The sequence below is a fragment of the Coregonus lavaretus genome (assembly GCF_964263955.1).
Source record: "Coregonus lavaretus genome assembly, chromosome: 33".
Taxonomy (NCBI): Eukaryota; Metazoa; Chordata; class Actinopteri; order Salmoniformes; family Salmonidae; genus Coregonus; species Coregonus lavaretus.
The window spans coordinates 21,501,225-21,516,042 of NC_140020.1; positions in this window are offsets into that span (position 1 = coordinate 21,501,225).

Sequence of the window (14,818 nt, forward strand, 5' to 3'; positions counted from 1 at the left end):
GCAAAAATCCCAGAACCACACGGGGGGACCTAGTGAATGACCTGCAGAGAGCTGGGACCAAAGTAACAAAGCCTACCATCAGTAACACACTACGCCGCCAGGGACTCAAATCCTGCAGTGCCAGACGTGTCCCCCTGCTTAAGCCAGTACATGTCCAGGCCCGTCTGAAGTTTACCAAAATATAACTTTTTGGTAAAAACTCAACTCGTCATGTTTGGAGGACAAAGAATGCTGAGTTGCATCCAAAGAACACCATACCTACTGTGAAGCATGGGGGTGGAAACATCATGCTTTGGGGCTGTTTTTCTGCAAAGGGACCAGGACGACTGATCCGTGTAAAGGAAAGAATGAATGGGGCCATGTATCGTGAGATTTTGAGTGAAAACCTCCTTCCATCAGCAAGGGCATTGAAGATGAAACATTGCTGGGTCTTTCAGCATGACAATGATCCCAAACACACCGCCCGGGCAACGAAGGAGTGGCTTCGTAAGAAGCATTTCAAGGTCCTGGAGTGGCCTAGCCAGTCTCCAGATCTCAACCCCATAGAAAATCTTTGGAGGGAGTTGAATGTCCGTGTTGCCCAGCGACAGCCCCAAAACATCACTGCTCTAGAGGAGATCTGCATGGAGGAATGGGCCAAAATACCAGCAACAGTGTGTGAAAACCTTGTGAAGACTTACAGAAAACATTTGACCTGTGTCATTGCCAACAAAGGGTATATAACAAAGTATTGAGAAACTTTTGTTATTGACCAAATACTTATTTTCCACCATAATTTGCAAATAAATTCATAAAAAATCCTACAATGTGATTTTCTGGATTTTTTTTTCTCATTTTGTCTGTCATAGTTGACGTGTACCTATGATGAAAATTACAGGCCTCTCTCATCTTTTTAAGTGGGAGAATTTGCACAATTGGTGGCTGACTAAATACTTTTTTTCCCCCACTGTATGCACGCTCAAGTTTTCTGTTTTTCTGTCTTTCTGTCTTATTTCTTGTTTGTTTCACAATAAAAAATATTTTGCATCTTCAAAGTGTTAGGCATGTTGTGTAAATCAAATGATACAAACCCCCCAAAAAATCAATTTTAATTCCAGGTTGTAAGGCAACTGTCACGCCCTGGCTCTGGGACTCTGTTATGTTGAGCCAGGGTGTGTGGTTTCTATGTGTTTTGTGTGCTAGGGTTATATTCTAGTTCATTTGTTTCTATGTTGGCCGGTGTGGTTCTCAATCAGAGGCAACGTGTATCAGCTGTTGCTTGTTGTCTCTGATTGGGAACCATACTTAGGCAGCCTGTTTTCCACAGTGTGTTGTGGGATCTTGTTCCGTATGGTTTGTATTGTAACCAAGGACTTCACGTTTCGTATCGTTTGTTGTTTTGTTCGTGTGGTGTTTACATTTACATTTACATTTTAGTCATTTAGCAGACGCTCTTATCCAGAGCGACTTACAGTTAGTGAACACATTTTTTTATTTTTTATACTGGCCCCCCGTGGGAATCGAACCCACAACCCTGGCGTTGCAAACGCCATGCTCTATCAACTGAGCTACATCCCTGCCGGCCATTCCCTCCCCTACCCTGGACGACGCTGGGCCAATTGTGCGCCGCCCCATGGGTCTCCCAGTCGCGGCCGGCTGCGACAGAGCCTGGATTCGAATGATGGGTCGCCACTGTGTACAAAACACGCCTAGATAAAAAAGGGGATTTCCACTTACTGTTTTGCTGCTCCCAAACGTGATCTTTTAATAAAGCTTTGGTGATTTAAGATTTATTTCGAGGCAGTCCCACGAGCAAAACCCTTTATTGATAGGCTTGGCTATTTGGCGAATGCATTGGGCACGACTAAAAACCAGCCTTCTTTAGGAGAGTCTATGCTTGGTTTTTAATCAAATGAAACAAAAAGGGGGAAAAACCCCATTTGTTTTTTATGTGTCTAAATATGAGGTTCACCAGCACAAAAAGCACATATCTTCTTCCATGACATATTCGGGACTGTGCGTCATGGCTGGATAGGCTGTACTTCCACTCTTAAAGTCCATGCCATTACCAACAGTGTTACCGCTAAGACATGCTTTTGGTGGGTCTTATATCTCCCCATTTGCGCTGGATGAAATTGTCACTTTTGCGCTTGGTTTTAAGGACACACCTAAAATATTTCCATTCCTCCCTCAGTACAAGTGAGCTGATGTCAAGCAAGTAAAATGTGGTCCTCTGTAGCTCAGCTGGTAGAGCACCGCGCTTGTAACGCCAAGGTAGTGGGTTCGATCCCGGGACCACCCGTACGTAAAAATTTATGCACGCATGACTGTAAGTCGCTTTGGATAAGAGCGTCTGCTAAATGGCTTATTATTATTATTTTAAATTGACAAATTTGCGCAAGGGGTGGAAAATGCCAGAGCTGAAATTGCCATCTAGGCTCCATTGCCTCCTCAGCTCCAGCCGAAGGTAGAGCCCTCTCTTTCCAAAATCCCCACCCACATCATTTCAGTAGTATCTCGCACCCTGCACTAGTATGTCCATCAATAGCTTACTGCTATTAATTTGTGAGCTAATGTCCTTTTTTTTTTTTTATCTCACAAGAACAGCTCCTTATTTCAACATGTTGCAGAAAGACAGTCAAATAATATGAGAATATAATTATATTTTTGGTCTGCTGTTATTTTAATAACCTAGTAGTCCATCTTCATGTGTCTCTAAATAATGATATAGTCTGAGGGAGGGGATGCTAGAAGCCCTTTCCTGCAGTCAAATGAGCAAATCGCCTCCTCGTGGCCTCATGGGTGGATTGTTATTAATGTTTTCCCTAATTTCCTAATTAATAAACATTATTTGTTTAAACCTGCCGAAAATCCGGTGGTTCTATGTCAAATGGTTTTGTTATATTTCAGTCGTCTGTGATTTATTTAAAGTGTAATACTGGGATGCAAACTCAAAATTGAATACATTTCAACTCTATATCTGACATGGTACAAGTCTTCTTTATTTAAGCCCATAACCATGTGTGTGTGGTGGATACTTCTGTTTCAAAGTAGATTTGTTTAAGACTACCAAGAAACACTCTGTGTGACCCTGATTTAGCCCACTGCAGTAAAAGGTTAACCTGTATTTGTTTTCTGTTCCTATTGGTTCCATCCCCTGGCAATAACTAATATCATTAGTAAGAAAATATGTCTCAGTGATAATGCACACTACATACAATAAAACGTGTTGTGAATGCTTAATGTTAATGCTTTGTGTCATGTGCAAAATTATGTCAATGTTTAAAAGGCAATTCTGACACTTTTCAACCTAGGGCAGGATTAAAAGTTTTAAAAAACAGTGATTTTGAAATCCTGCAATGAGTTTCTAGCCAGAGGGAGGGAATTTTCTTCCTCCCCAAGTCACTGCGAATCTCATAGTGTTTGAAAATCACAATACATTTAAAACAACTTTTAATGATGTCATCAGGTAGAACTTTTTAACTTAATATTTATTCTACAATACGTAAAAATGCGCCGTTTTCACAGATGTAGACACTGGTATTGTGCTGGAGATAATGACATTTTGGTTGAAAAGTGGTGGAACTGCCCTTTAAGTTCTTGGTCAGTATAACATTTATCATGGAATTCAAAGTCTCTTAAACATACTCAGCTATATGAAGTAGATGCAGAAAGTAAACATAATAGTGGGTCAATTTCCGTAACAAATAAGAGTGTTGAAACGTGAGGCTCAACTTCTCAGCTGTTTTGGTCCAGTGGCTACCAAGCTCTAACAGCGTCAAGCAAACCCGTGCGCATGCGCACATACATACATCTCGCTCATCTCAATATCTGCAGTGCTGCTTGTGGCAACGTCATTTAGTCTACCTTTACGGAAGCTTGAGAAAGATTGCAGTTAGAGGTAGGTCCAAAGTCATGCTTTTAATTTAAATAATCTAAAATATTGAACAACACTAGCTAGGTTTGCCACCAGTGGTGTTTCCACCAAACTGACTTGTTGCGGATAAAAATCAGTAGGTGTTGAAGTAGTGCACACAAAATGTACTTTTTCGCTTAAGTTTTCATGTACCGAACAAAAATATAAAGTTCAATGTGTTTCCACAGCATTTTCAACTCTACCGATAGTTTTGTCACAAAAACTGTTATGTTAAATAGCAAATGTTCTCACTCTGGTCTTGGCACATGCGCTCTAGCCAACAGCTGGCAGATAAAGTGGCTATGCCATCGCATTTTCAACTCTACGAATAGTTTTGTCACAAAAACTGTTTTGTTAAATAGCAATTATACCTGGTCTTGGCATGTGCGCTCTAGTAAACAGCTCGCAAATACTGTGCGGATAGGCTGGTCTACATATTGATTATTGATGAGAGCGAGAATATTTTTTATTTGTCAAACGGCAGTCAAGCATTGATCGTCATATCACCAGAATAAGACCCTCGAAATGTATTGGAAAGGAGCATCAATCTCATAACCGTGCACGTTCACCACCCAGTGAAGTTCATAACTTATTTTTCATCTGTAGCCAAATCAACTGCATGTTTTGCCTTCATAGTGGGAGGAACACACATCATATCATCACGTGACTCCAAGTTTACTTCGATATTATTGTTATTATATCAGCATTTGCGCATTAAGGCGTTTCCACTGCCATTTATTGCATAATACATTTTACCAACACAAAAAGATCCCACCATGTCGAACGAACAAATTATCTGTCCTATAAAATTGTTTCCATCACAGCTGTCTTGATATTTTTTTTATATGGTATGACTTTACTCGCTTAAAAACTGTGGATGGAAACGTGGTTAGTGTGGGTAAACTCGGAACATGATTTTTCACATTACGTTAGCCTTTGATTTATATTGGGGTTTGAGAACTACTGTTTATGAGAATGTTGCACAGGCAACTTTAAGCAAAGTGTTTGTTTTTATTATTAAAAAATATTCTGGCATGGTTAAATACTTTAATTGTATTACAACTACTCTATGAATAAATATATGTATTGTGCTAACAGAGAGATTTTTTATGTTTTTTCATAGTCTTGCAAATGGCCAACAATAGTCATCAGTAGTCGTCGCTTTCTTCATCAACCTAACCTCAAGTTATATTACTGTAATATTCATATTCAGATTTGTCCAATTTCTAACATTTTGTTTCTGAGGATAGATAAGCTCTATTGTTGCTTAAAAGGTCAAGAACAGTAATTCTCATTCCCATGTAAAATAGCCCTTTGAGTGACAAAAATATCACCCATTATATTTTTGGGTGATAGAAATGCTAAAAAAATTGGGAAATGTATTCTCTCATGGCTAACTACCAGGAAGTTTGAAAAGACAGGCTGAGTGGGCGGGGAGCTTATATTAATGAGCTTGCCTGACTGATAGCTATTTGAAACGCCTATGTCAAGAAACTTGGATGCAGTGTTGCAGTAAAATCATCTCGTGCAAATGTGGTGATATACAAAGCAACTCAAACAACATCAATGCATCATTGCATCAATGATGCCAATTTTCTTTATACATCTCCTGTTTAGCATGTCACTTGTGATGCAGTTCACAGCAGCACTGACGGATGTGTTGACATGACAACTGCGTCAGAGTTTTGAACGACCCTTCCCCCCATTTTGTTCCATGCTGGCTGAAGACCAAGCTAGCCAGTAACTAGATAACACAGATGAATGACACAGATGAAAGGGGAGACATATACAGTGCCTTCAGAAAGTATTCATACTCCTTGACTTATTCCACATGTTGTTGTGTTACAGCCTGAATTCAAAATGGATTAAATAGATTTTTTTTCTCACCCATTTACACACAATACTCCATAATGACAAAGTGAAACAAACAAGTTATCTGTCAGCATTTATAAACTCTACCGAAACTTCCTGTTTTCATCACAGCTCTACCAACAATACCCCATAATGACAAAGTGAAAACATATTTTTAGAAATTGTAGCTAATTTATTGAAAATGAAATACAGAAACATCTCATTTACATAAGTATTCACACTCCTAAATAAATACTTTGAGTCTTTTTGGGTATGTCTCTAAGAGCTTTGCACACCTGGGATTGTCCAATATTTGCCCATTATTCTTTTTAAAATTCTTCAAGCTCTGTCAAGTTGATTGTTGATCATTGATAGACAGCCATTTTCAAGCCTTGCCATAGATGTTCAAGCTGATTTAAGTCAAAACTGTAACTAGGCCACTCAGGAACATTCAATGTTGTCTTGGTAAGCAACTCCAGTGTATATTTGGCCTTGTGTTTTAGGTTATTGTCCTGCTGAAAGGTGAATTTGTCTCCCAGTGTCTGTTGGAAAGCAGAATGAACCACGTTTTCCTCTAGGATTTTGCCTGTGCTTAGCTCTATTCTATTTCTTTTTATCCTAAAAAAAACTCCCTAGTCCTTGCCGATGATAAGCATACCCATAACATGATGCAGCCACCACTATGCTTGAAAATATGAAGTGTGGTACTCAGTGATGTGTTGTGTTGGATTTGCCCCAAACATAATGCTTTGTATTCAGGAAATTAATACTTAAGTGCCTTGTTGCAAACAGGATGCATGTTTTGTAATATTTGTATTCTGTACAGGCTTTCTTCTTTTCACTCTGACATTTAGGTTAGTATTATTGAGTAACTACAATGTTGTTGATCAAACCTCAGTTTTCTCATATCACAAACATTACATTCTGTAACTGTTTTAAAATCCCCATTGGCCTCATGGTGAAATCCCTGAGTGGATTCCTTCCTTTCCGGCAACTGAGTTAGGAAGGACACCTGTATTTTTGTAGTGACTCAGTGTATTCATAAACCATTTAAAGTGTAATTAATTTTCGATGTCTGCTTTTTTTTAAATCTACCAATAGGTGCCCTTCTTTGTGAGGAATTGGAAAACCTCCCAGGTCTTTATGGTTGAATCTGTGCTTCAAATTCTCCACTCAATTGAGGGACCTTACAGATAATTGTATGTGTGAGGTACAGAGATGTCATAAAAAAATTATGTTAACATTTAAGTCATTTAGCAGACGCTCTTATCCAGAGCGACTTACAGTTAGTGATACATTTTTCATACTGGCCCCCCGTGGGAAACGAACCCACAATCCTGGCGTTGCAAGCACCATGCTCTACCAACTGAGCTACAGGGGACCTATTATAACCACTATTATTGAACATGGAATGAATCCATGCAACATATGTGATTTGTTAAGCACATTTTTACACCTGAACTTTTTAATTTTTGTATCTTTATTTAACTAGGCAAGTCAGTTAAGAACATATTCTTATTTACAATGACGGCCTACACCGGCCAAACCCGGACGACGCTGGGCCAATTGTGCGCCGCCCTATGGGACTCCCAATCACGGCCGGTTGTGATACAGCCTGGAATCGAACCTGGGAGTCTGTAGTGACACCTCAAGCACTGAGATGCAGTGCCTTAGACCGCTGCGCCACTCGGGAACTTATTTAGGATTGCCATAACAAAGCGGTTGAATACTTATTGACTCAAGACATTTCAGCTTTACATTTTCTATGAATTTCAAAAATTCTCTACAAAGAAAATTCCACTTTAACATTATGGGGTAATGTGTGTAGATCAGTGACACAAAATCTCAATTTAATCCATTTTACATTTTTTTAATTCAGGCTGTAACACAACAACATTTGGAAAATGTAAAGGGGTGTGAATACTTTCTGAAGGCACTGTAAGTATCTTTGCCATAGATGAATAGTATAAACTTTTAATTATATTTGCTGACACCCTACAGTCAAATTTTGGCACCAGTAGAGAAGCTGTCTAGCAATATAAACCACGCCCCTCCGCAAACACGCCTTCTCCGATGTTGGTTATAAGGCAGTACTTATTAACATTTCAGAGAATATCATGTTACAATTGGTGTATTAAAATGAGAGTTAGGGTGATGTCACCCTATCCCCTTAATGATCCCGCCTCCTGAATCCAAGTGTTTGACATGGGGGAGGGGACCAGTAACTTTATGATCAAACTTTATCAATGTAGAAGCAACAGTCATTTTTCATACTTTGGTCATCGTACTTTGATCTGGTTTCATCCAAATATCATCCAACTACATGAAAAACATGATTTTGACTGTTCATGACCTTTAAACAAATATAAACATTTAAGATAGACTACTACTAAGAGCATTGAAGCGTGAGGCTAAACTTCTCTGCTGTTTTGGTCCAGGTAGCAGCGGGACGCGAACCCATGCACATGCAAAGATATTCTGTGTGACTCTGTGAGAGTAAAGTCTTGCGTTGTGCTCATCTCAATGGGCGCGTTCCTGTGCTCAGACGTAGCTAACGCCTGCCAGATCTTACAACGCCTGGATAACTATTTTACATATCAGTTAACCACATCATATGTTAAAGCAATCTGGTACCGGACTGCACAGCCCATGACGTGGCACACAACCATTGGTTGATGCATTCAACATCTGAGCAGGGGAACGCAACCAAAATCTGTGGAGCTGCTCATTGCAACATCATCTCGCTGAGTCTACCTTTAACATGATGTAACATTTCCATCTCCTTGACACAGACTTCACTGTTTTGTTCACAAAGAAAAATGGCTTCTCAGGTTATGGAAGCACATCCATTCAGGAAGTAAAATGTTACCGTCTCGTCTCAATTTCATAGAGTGCTTTAGATGCAACCATACGACACCCACATAATAATTAATACAAAAACATGATAGTTTGAAACGATACATTTCTCATATTTTAAAGTTTTATCGCTATTGCACTGTCACTTAGCATTGGCCACATAGCTACGCTTTATGTTGTGGAGGTAGCCCTGCCTGCGCCTTAAAATCAGTGTCACCCTCGGCCCAAGGGACGGAAGAGGTACGAATCTGACCAGTCAAGGCAGGTAAAATAGCAATAGCGGGCTAGGTGCTAAAAATACATTTTAGATGAAGACTAGGCCTACAGTATGAGAAAGACAGTATGTAAAAGTAGGTTTTAAAAGTGCGAAAGCGAGGTGGCTCGCTGATTGAAATGAGGTCGCTGATGTAGGTGGGGATCAATCCGTTCAAGGCATTAAACATAAGCAGTTGACCAGTAGCCAGTGGAGTTGGGCCAGGATGGGGGTGATGATGTCTGATTTATTGGTCCTGGTCACGGCCCTGGTAGCACTATTCTGGAATAGTTGTAGCCTCTGTATTTGTATTTATTCCAGATCCCCATTAGCTGCTGCCAAGGCTGCAGCTACTCTTCCTGGTGTCCAATCACAATTACATACAATAAAACAATACAAAACACAACACATTATTACACACTACCCTACCTTAATATATCTACAATAAAAATCAATAGTACAGCAAAATAACAGTATTTAAATATATGTGTGTGTAGCGTGCATATATTAGCATGTGTTTGCAAATGCTGTGGGTTTGCCTGTGTGTGTGTCTCTTCACAGTCCGTGCTGTTCCATAAGGTGTAGTTTTATCCGTTTTTTAAAATCTTATTTTACTGCTTGACTGAGGTACATGATGTGGAATAGAGTTTCATGTAGTCATGGCTCTATGTAGTACTGTGCATTTCCCGTAGTCTGTTCTGGACTTGGGGACTGTGAAGAGACCTCTGGTGGCATGTCTTGTGGGGTATGTATGGGTGTCTGAGCTGTGCGCTAGTTGCTTAAACAGACAGCTCGGTGATCTCAACATGTCAATACCTCTCACAAAGACAAGTAGTGATGCAGTCAATCTCTCTTCTACATGGAGCCAAGAGCGATTGACATGCATGTCATTGATGTTAGCTATTTATTTTGGAATTATAAGACGCCTTGAAGTATCAAAAGTATATATACAAAAATTATTTGATGAACAATTATTTTTGGCCTTACTGCTATTAGCCAATACAAATGGAACAACAGCTAGTCCCCTCAACAAATCTAAAGGAAGTTTGTTCTGAAGTGTCTGTCCTATATCTGAGGGATATAAGAAAGATCAGGAAACATTTCTTATTTTTTGGACCTGTACATCAGTCTCCATACAGTATATACTTCCATATTTGTTTTCAACTGGTACCGGGGGACCTTCAGACGAGTCTTTTGAGGCCTGTGGGCATCCTAGAGCAAAACATGTACAGTTGAAGTCGGAAGTTTACATGCACCTTAGCCAAATACATTTAAACTCAGTTTTTCACAATTCCTGACATTTAATCCTAGTAAAAATTCCCTGTCTTAGGTCAGTTAGGATCACCACTTTATTTTAAGAATGTGAAATGTCAGAATAATAGTAGAGAGAATTATTTATTTCAGATTAGATTTCTTTCATCACATTCCCGGTGGGTCAGAAGTTTACATACACTCAATTAGTATTTGGTAGCATTGCCTTTAAATTGTTTAACTTGGGTCAAACGTTTCGGGTAGCCTTCCACAAGCTTCCCACAATAAGTTGGGTGAATTTTGGCCCATTCCTCCTGACTGAGCTGGTGTAACTGAGTCAGGTTTGTAGGCCTCCTTGCTCGCACACGCTTTTCAGTTCTGCCCACAGATTTTCTATAGGATTGAGGTCAGGGCTTTGTGATGGCCACTCCAATACCTTTACTTTGTTGTCCTTAAGCCATTTTGCCACAACTTTGGAAGTATGCTTGGAGTCATTGTCCATTTGGAAGACCCATTTGCGACCAAGCTTTAACCTTCTGACTGATGTCTTGAGATGTTGCTTCAATATATCCACATAATTTTCCTTCCTCATGATGCCATCTATTTTGTGAAGTGCACCAGTCCCTCCTGCGGCAAAGCACCCCCACAGCATGATACTGCCACCCCCGTGCTTAGTTTTCTTCGGCTTGCAAGCTACCCCCTTTTTCCTCCAAACATAATGATGGTCATTATCTATTTTTGTTTCATCAGACCAGAGGACATTTCTCAAAAAAGTATGATCTTTGTCCCCATGTGCAGTTGCAAACCGTAATCTGGCTTGCTGAGCGGCCTTTCAGGTTATGTCGATATCAAACTTGTTTTACTGTGGATATAGATACTTTTGTACCTGTTTCCTCCAGCATCTTCACAAGGTCCTTTGCTGTTGTTCTGGGATTGATTTGCACTTTTCGCACCAAAGTACGTTCATCTCTAGGAGACAGAACTTGTCTCCTTTCTGAGCGGTATAACGGCTGCGTGGCCTCATGGTGTTTATACTTGCGTAGTATTGTTTGTACAGATGAATGTGGTACCTTCAGGCGTTTGGAAATTGCTTCCAAGGATGAACCAGACTTGTGGAGGTCTACAAAAAAATTAGCTTAGCTGATTTCTTTTGACTTTCCTATGATGTCAAGCAAAGAGGCACTGAGTTTGAAGGTAGGCCTTGAAATACATCCACAGGTACACCTCCAATTAACTCAAATGATGTCAATTAGCCTATCGGAAGCTTCTAAAGCCATGACATTTCCCAAGCTGTTTAAAGGCACAGTTTTATTGTATTTTTATTTTACCTTTATTTAACCAGGTAAGCCAGTTGAGAACAAGTTCTCATTTACAACTGCGACCTGGCCAAGATAAAGCAAAGCAGTGCGATAAAAACAACAACACAGAGTTACATATGGGGTAAAACAAAACATAAAGTCAAAAATACCACTGAAAAATATATATACAGTGTGTCCAAATGTAGCAAGTTATGGAGGTAAGGCAATAAATAGGCCATAGTGCAAAATAATTATAATTAGTATTAACACTGGAATGATAGATGTGCAAGAGATGATGTGCAAATAGAGATACTGGGGTGCAAATGAGCAAAATAAATAACAATATGGGGATGAGGTAGTTGAGTGGGCTAATTTCAGAAGGGCTGTGTACAGGTGCAGTGATCAGTAAGGTGCTCTGACAACTGATGCTTAAAGTTAGTGAGGGAGATAAGAGTCTCCAGCTTCAGAGATTTTTGCAGTTCGTTCCAGTCATTGGCAGCAGAGAACTGGAAGGAATGGCGGCCAAAGGAGGTGTTGGCTTTGGGGATGACCAGTGAGATATACCTGCTGGAGCGCATACTACGGGTGGGTGTTGCTATGGTGACCAATGAGCTAAGATAAGGCAGAGATTTGCCTAGCAGTGATTTATAGATGGCCTGGAGCCAGTGGGTTTGGCGACGAATATGTAGTGAGGACCAGCCAACAAGAGCGTACAGGTCACAGTGGTGGGTAGTATATGGGGCTTTGGTGACAAAACGGATGGCACTGTGATAGACTACATCCAATTTGCTGAGTAGAGTGTTGGAGGCTATTTTGTAAATGACATCGCCGAAGTCAAGGATCGGTAGGATAGTCAGTTTTACGAGGGCATGTTTTGCAGCATGAGTGAAGGAGGCTTTGTTGCGAAATAGGATGCCGATTCTAGATTTCACTTTGGATTGGAGATGCTTAATGTGAGTCTGGAAGGATAGTTTACAGTCTAACCAGACACCTAGGTATTTGTAGTTGTCCACATACTCTAGGTCAGACCCGTCGAGAGTAGTGATTCTAGTCGGGTGGGCGGGTGCCAGCAGCGTTCGATTGAAGAGAATGCATTTAGTTTTACTAGTGTTTAAGAGCAGTTGGAGGCTACGGAAGGAGTGTTGTATGGCATTGAAGCTCGTTTGGAGGTTTGTTAACACCGTGTCCAATGAAGGGCCAGATGTATACAAAATGGTGTCGTCTGCGTAGAGGTGGATCTGAGAGTCACCAGCAGCAAGAGCGACATCATTGATATACACAGAGAAAAGAGTCGGCCCAAGAATTGAACCCTGCGGCACCCCCATAGAGACTGTCATAGGTCCATGGGCAAGTTGCAGCGGAGGGTGCAGAGCTGGTGGCCGGGGTAGTGGAAAGCATGGCCAGCCGTAGCAAAATGCTTGTTGAAATTCTCGATTATTGTAGATTTATTGGTGGTGATAGTGTTTCCTAGCCTCAGTGCAGTGGGCAGCTGGGAGGAGGTGCACTTATTCTCCATGGACTTTACAGTGTCCCAAACCTTTTTGGAGTTATTGCTACAGGATGCAAATTTCTGTTTGAAAAATCTAGCCTTCGCTTTCCTAACGGCTTGTGTATATTGGTTCCTAACTTCCCTGAAAAGTTGCATATCGCGGGGGCTATTCGATGCTAATGCAGTACGCCACAGGATGTTTTTGTGCTGGTCAAGGGCAGTCAAGTCTGAGGAGAACCAGGGGCTATATCTGTTCTTAGTTCTGAATTTTTTGAATGGGGCATGCTTATTTAAGATTGAGAGGAAAGCACTTTTAAAGAACAACCAGGCATCCTCTACTGACGGAATGAGATCGAAATCCATCCAGGATACCTGGGCCAGGTCAATTAGGAAGGCCTGCTCGCTAAAGTGTTTTAGGGAGCGTTTGACAGTGATGAGGGCTGGTCGTTTGACTGCGGACCCGTTACGGACGCAGGCAATAAGGCAGTGATCGCTGAGATCCTGGTTGAAGACAGCAGAGGTGTATTTAGAGGGTAAGTTAGTCAGGATGATATCTATGAGGGTGCCCATGTTTACGGATTTAGGGTTGTACCTGGTAGGTTCCTTGATCATTTGTGTGAGATTGAGGGCATCTAGTTTGGATTGTAGGATGGCCGGGGTGTTAAGCATATCCCAGTTTAGGTCACCAAGCAGTACAAACTCTGAGGATAGATGGGGGGCAATCAATTCACATATGGTGTCCAGGGCACAGCTGGGGGCTGAGCGGGGTCTGTAGCAAGCGGCAACAGTGAGAGACTTATTTCTGGAAAGGTGGATTTTTAGAAGTAGGAGCTCAAACTGTTTGGGCACAGACCTGGATAGTATGATAGAGCTCTGCAGGCTATCTCTACAGTAGATTGCAACTCCACCCCCTTTGGCAGTTATATCTAGATGGAAAATGTTGTAGTTGGGGATGGACATTTCTGAATTTTTGGTGGCCTTCCTAAGCCAGGATTCAGACACTGCTAGAACATCAGGGTTGGCGGAGTGTGCTAACGCAGTGAATAACTCAAACTTAGGAAGGAGGCTTCTGATGTTAACGTGCAGAAAACCAAGGCTTTTACGGTTACAGAAGTCAACAAATGATAACTCCTGGGGAGTAGGAGTGATACTGGGGGCTGCAGTGCCTGGGTTAGCCTCTACATCACCAGAGGAACAGAGGAGGACTAGAACAGAGGAGAACAGTCAACTTAGTGTATGTAAACTTCTGACCCACTGGAATTGTGATACAGTGAATTATAAATTAAATAATATGTCTGTAAACAATTGTTGGAAAAATTACTTGTGTCATGCACAAAGTAGATGTCCTAACCGACTTGCCAAAACTATAGTTTGTTAACAAGAAATGTGTGGAGTGGTTGAAAAACGAGTTTTAATGACTCCAACCTAAGTGTATGTAAACTTCCGACTTCAACTGTATTACTGCACTGTCGGAGCTAGAAGCACAAGCATTTCGCTACACCCGCTATAACATCTGCTAAACACGTGTATGTGACAATTACATTTGATTTGATTTGATTTATACTTCCATCAAACATTTTTTACCGGTGCCGGTTACCTTCGGACGAGTCCCGTGACACTTGTGGGGGTCGTAGAGCAAAACGGAGAACACCATCGTGTTCGTGATAATCTCCCCTTTCTATAGTGGGGTATTAGTTTGTTGCCCAAATGGTTCGTACACGACAGATGTTTTCGTGAGAAGATCGGTTTTCGGGATGTCTCATGGTCTGACAAACACTGCTGTAGCTCGGCCACCTTCCACCGCAGATGCGGAACGCTGACATAGGCGGATGTGGTGGATTGAGACGCAGCCCATGCAAAAACAATATATCTAGCTTAAACTGACAGATTTTTTATTATGTTACTTAGATACTCTTAAGGACTTA